We start from the raw sequence: 6025 nt of genomic DNA, 5'->3' as shown, positions 1-6025 counted from the left end.
TCCTTGTCCAGTTCTGGTTTAAAGCTAAAGAACTCTAAGAACTGTTGCCCATCCAGAGTGAGCACCTGAATGTCACTTGGTCAGTTTTCCACACTATGGGAGATGTACTATATTTCTATTCAAATTATAATAATTACTTCTAAATTTGCATATATGCAAAATAAATATATATATATGTGTGTGCGTGTGTGTGTGTGTATATATTATATATATATTAGATAATATATATATTAGTATTTATATATATATATGTGTGCGTGTGTGTGTGTGTATATATTATATATATATTAAATATATATATTAGTATTTATATATATATATGTGTGCGTGTGTGTGTGTGTGTATATATTATATATATATTAGATAATATATATATTAGTATTTATATATATATATGTGTGCGTGTGTGTATATATTATATATATATTAGATAATATATATATTAGTATTTATATATATATATGTGTGCGTGTGTGTGTGTGTATATATTATATATATATTAGATAATATATATATTAGTATTTATATATATATATGTGTGCGTGTGTGTGTGTGTATATATTATATATATATTAGATAATATATATATTAGTATTTATATATATATATGTGTGCGTGTGTGTGTGTGTATATATTATATATATATTAGATAATATATATATTAGTATTTATATATATATATGTGTGTGCGTGTGTGTGTGTGTATATATTATATATATATTAGATAATATATATATTAGTATTTATATATATATATGTGTGTGTGTGTGTGTGTATATATTATATATATATTAGATAATATATATATTAGTATTTATATATATATATGTGTGTGTGTGTGTGTGTGTGCGCGCGTGCATATAAGTATATTAGATAATATATATAATTGGTATTTATATACATGTGTATGTGTATAAAAGATGGTAATATATATATTAGTATGTGCACATTTTATGCAAATGCCCACCCCCTTTTGTCCTCTTCTTTCGGTGATGCATTTCCCCTTTTTTGCCAGTTCGTAAGCGGCCGCCGTTCTTGTTCCGGTCCAAGTTTGGGTCTGATTCATGGCGAACCCATGTCAGGATGAGGCCCTCTTGTCAATCTACGGCAGCAGAAAGACCAGGAAAAGAGCTGAGGACGAACCCCAGTGGCTCTGAACACACCACGTTAATTCCTTGTCGCTCCAATCCGAAATGAATCCGCGTTGCTCTTTTTTAATCCCTCCTTGCTCTGAGTATTTGTATGCACTTGTGAGACTAAAAATAGACCAGCCCTCGGAACCTGGGCTTTGGTTAAGCTAAGAGGCTGCTCGCCACACACAGGTCTGGGTTTTGTTCTGTCCCCAAACATGCCAGCCAGGTTTCAGTCTGACCTGCTCAGCGAAACAAGCAAGAGGCTACACAGGATGAAACCTCATTCCTCCGAGCGACGCTGCGGTAACACCGCTTCTTGGAAGTCTGTGGTCTAGAAACTGAGGGGTGTTTGCATGGTCTCTTTTGCACAGGAAGGCTATTCCCATATCCTGCTCTTGGAAATGGGGGTATTCAGTCCTTCCCTGCTGCCAGCAGTTGGAAGTTGCTTTATTTATCAGCTAGCAAACGGGCCTGGCTTCGCACATGTTGGAACAGCCCTCAGTTTGATACGGCAAAGCCTTCAAGCAAACCTACACAGCTGTTGGAGTCAGACACGTGGTTTTGTCCTGTATTGACACCAGTCCCGTATTTGAAAGGGCTGTGTCACTGGACAGTCCTCTATCCGAAGGGCTGTGCAACTGAAAGATAAAGAACCCAAGGAAGGCAGGGCAGAGACCTTGAAGACGACCATGAACAGTGGTTAATACCTGGACACCAGGCTGAGCAGACGGGTCACCATTTTCCCCACTGTAGTGAAATATATCTATTTACATTATAGCAATTATTTCTAAATTTCCATGTCGACCGGCACGTGCAATTTTTATGCCAATCTGTGTCCTTTTTGTTTGGCGATGCATAAGTAGCCACGCTAATGCCCAGTGTTTTATTAAACAGGTTATTTCTCAACTTTAATACTTGGGAGATGGGTAGCCACATTAGTCTTGCTGCAGCAAAAACAGCAGCATCTCAGAGCATCTTGAGGACTAGCAACCAAAAGGGGGGAGGAGGAAATCGCTACCTAAATTAAGATCAACATCAGCAGTGCACACACTTGGTTAATAACTGATATAGAGCTAAATGACCGGGTCTGGCTTTTCTTAAAGAGTTCAAGGAAGGTTGCAAACATGAGGTTTGAATGGCTTCTTAAAGCGAGAAATTCCAAAACACGCCATCGCATTGACCTTCAATTCTTGTGCCTGGCTGCTGCCTCCCCCCAATTAAATCACAATTGTTTTTGAAATCTGTCTAGCTGCAGAGTTAATGGCTTATTTAAACTGAACGCTTGTCGCTTGCTCTTGCGAGCGTTCAGGGAGGTCACGTTGCAAACTGGGAAACGCATTGCTGAGTTGACATGGGTATTTTGGCTGCTTGTACTGTTACAGCTTCCAGCGGCTGGATAAAACTGAGCAGTTGGTCCTTTTGACTGCAGGCAGGAGTGCCAAAGGACATCAATGAAACATGCCCTGCAAGCAAAGTATTGTTTTTCCCCTGGCACCCTGTGGCCGACACACTTCTTTGGCCTGATCACCGCCGCAAAACGACTCACAACTCTACAAACACAGTTCCCGTTTTGCAGCCGCACTGGATACTTACAACGCAGCTTCCTCATCTCCGTTCCTCCACCAGTACGGAGGCAAGCAACGGGAAGTCAAGGCCAGATTGCAGAGCTGATCATAGCTGCACGAGGTGTGTGAAATCGCTGCATGCAGTGCGCTGTCAACGGGTTGCGCGCTCCCAGCCCAGCAGCAGGCTCACACTTTTAGACCACCCCTAGCTTATACCCAGGGTGGTTCACAACAGTGTGAGACAAGTAGCTACGTCTTGAGGGGATTCACTCCAATGGTTCTGATGATGCACTAAAGCATTTTTTTCCTTCTTTTGGCCTCTTTCACAGAAAATCGCCCCCGCTATTTTTGCCTTTGGGGAGCACCTTGTTAATATGTTAAGAGAGTCGCTAGTGATGGAATTCTTTGGATTTCAGTTCCCTCTCCAGAGTCTCTAGTAAAACACAGGTGGGCAACCTATGGCCTTAGGGCCCTCAGCCTAACTTCTGAAAAGCCCTTTGCAGGTTCAGATCTCTGGCAAAGGCAATCAGTTCCTCTTCCAGCAGCCCACTGGGTGGCGAGATAGGGAGAGGGTGTGCGCCAGAGAGAAAAGGTGGTGGTCCTGCCCATGGCTAGCTTCAGTTCCGCCCACCAGGAGCATGCACACTTCCAAGGAACTACCTCTGCAGGGGATGTGGTCCTTAAGAGACAAAGTGTCACCCCACCCCCACGGTCACCAAGCAGATGTGTGCACATTGTTGTTTCATCTCTAGCGCGCAGCTGCGTGAATATATGCACATGAACGCTAAGGCAAAGCGCAGCCTGCAGATTTTCACATTTCACAATGCATTGGACGGTTTAAATTGTCAGTAATGTTGTTGTTAGTCGTTCAGTCATGTCCGACTCTTCGTGACCCCATGGACCATAGCACGCCAGGCCTTCCTGTCCTGCGCTCTCCCCAGGAGGATAATATAGTGCCGGATAATTTAGGCTTTGCATGGTGTATCTATCAAAATCCCCAAGGACGGGGCTGTTGAGTCAATCAGCGCAACAGGCGAAACAAACCCTTGAATGATGCGTAAGAGCAGAGAAGGTGAGCTCACAGAGCAACCCCCAGTTTACAAACAGGTACGGTAGAAACGATGTTCCCGTTTTGCCACTGGTGAAACACAGCATGTGCTTCAGGGCCTTGTGCCATGTTGTGGAACCAGCACTGCAGGAAGAGCCCTTGCAGTACACCGGGCTGTGGGTGTAGCATGGCAGGGACGTGTCAAGGTTGCCATGACGTTCTTTTGCAAAATGAAACAGTTTTAAAAGGTTCCAAAAATCGGCTCCCTCTTCCCTCCTGTGCCTTGCTTTGCTAGATTGCAAGCCGCTGGGAGATGCTTTTAAAGAAACATGATCAGTGCCTAGTGCTATTTTAAGCATTCTATAAATAATGAACTGTAATGGCCCCAGGCCTGTAACCAAGTCACCAGTAGTTTTAGAGGGGCCTGGAGATCCATAATGCTTGGCTTAGGTTTATTATTGGTGCAATTTCCTTGCTAGTGGGCCTCTGAGCATGCCAGATGAGTCAAAGGTCGACAGCGCGGCCTCAGCACATTCCATGCTAACCAAGGCTAGTATCTTGTCAGGGCCTAGGATGTGCCTGAGAAGTGAAGCTTGTTTGCCTTAAAGCTGCAGGTGTCTGCTGGGAAAGTTCTGATTGTTTTCCTTCTGAACAAGCACTGTTAGCCTATGCTGGGAAAATTGCAGATGAACGCTAATTAACGCTGGCTTCTGTCATGCTGCCTCATTGCTGACACATATGGTAGAAAATCCATTTTACCCCATGGCTCTGGGTTCAGAGAAGCTGTCTGATCCAACCACTGGGTATGCCCGTGTGCTGTAAGTTACTCAATAAAGTCTCCTTGTAAGCAAACCTGCATCTGGCTTATCATTATCTCGGCACCTCCAAAGCTTAGCAGCCCATGGCTGGGGCATACATGAACAGGAAAAGGTTACACCACAATGGGGGGAAGGCATGTCGGTCACATCTATTTCTGCCCCACATGGCTGCCCAAGGATCAGTAAACATGCAACAGGTTGGATTTGCTTTGTTTTAAATCCTGACTATTGAGCAATTGAAAAAGAACAGTCACAAAGAAGCCCAGAACGGAAAAGGCGTTCAGGTGAGCACATCTACACAGCTACAACATCAGCTCTTTGTCAAATGCAATAGGCAGTATGTTTTAACTCACTTAGTATGCCAATACACAAAACTGTTGAGGCAAAGGGGAAGGAAAACTTAAAAACCACAGTATCCTGTCCATTCCACTTCTGTTCCTCATCCAGACTTCCACTACTGCAAACAACGCACTGCCCCACAACACAGGACGCTGAGTGATCAAAGGCCAGAGTATTTCCACATCTCGCCTGGTCTTCCCTGCTCTGACAAGATGCTCTCCGCTGTCCCCAAAAGATGTCTCTGATATCTCTCTACAATGCCAGTCTGACTTCAGAAGCACAGAATGGCAGGGGCCTGGGGATAGTTGGAAAGCCATGATCCATCTTGCTGCTTTCTGAGCATCTGAGGTTTAGCACCATGTGGATGAGCCCTTGTCCCTCTCCTCAGCTTGGGGGGGGGGGAGGAAAAGGACTCACCCCCACTGTTGTTTTGGGTCACGAACACAGCGTAAAATCAAAGGACATTTTTTTGATAGCACATTTTTTTCAGGCAACAAGCCGAGTCAAGGCCTCCAGCTTGGGAGATAAAAGCAGAAACTAATTATTGGTTACAGCTCCTGTTGACAACTAGAAGTTTATGGCACTTTTTTTGTTGTTTACTGCTTCTTTTATAATTTATTTTATTGGATTTTAAAGTGTTGTTTGCTGGGGGACTTTTAGATGGAACACTGGGCTATAAATAGATTTTAAGGTCCCGCATATGGGGATGCTGGAGAAATTCTCGACAGACTAAAATGAGCTTGGATTTCTAAGAATCTGACCTGTGGAATCCGCCACAGATCAACCTCCTCAGGCCACGCGGAATCCGTGGACTCTCCAATTTTTTACTTTCCCGACGTTTACGCATATTTATTTGTAGGAAAATACGCAAGCTTCTGCTGAGGAAAAGTTGAATGGAATGGGGGATAATACATTAAACGTTACATACTAAGGTAAATTATGCCAATTGTTATGAAACCTCTTACATAATTTCCGTATTTTTCTACACGATGAAATTTTTTTTGCATCCATCCATGTGTGAGCAGATGACGGAACAAAAAGCACCTGACAATTCAGGAAACACAGACGGCGCGGATTTTACACAGTCCATACATGCCTACCGCCACATTTTCCCAAGCATAC

The sequence above is a fragment of the Heloderma suspectum genome, chromosome 16, assembly GCF_057233095.1.
Source record: "Heloderma suspectum isolate Gila_16-S chromosome 16, 16-S_ref, whole genome shotgun sequence".
Taxonomy (NCBI): domain Eukaryota; kingdom Metazoa; phylum Chordata; class Lepidosauria; order Squamata; family Helodermatidae; genus Heloderma; species Heloderma suspectum.
The sequence above is the reverse complement of the archived record's forward strand: the minus strand, read 5'-3'. Positions refer to the sequence as shown.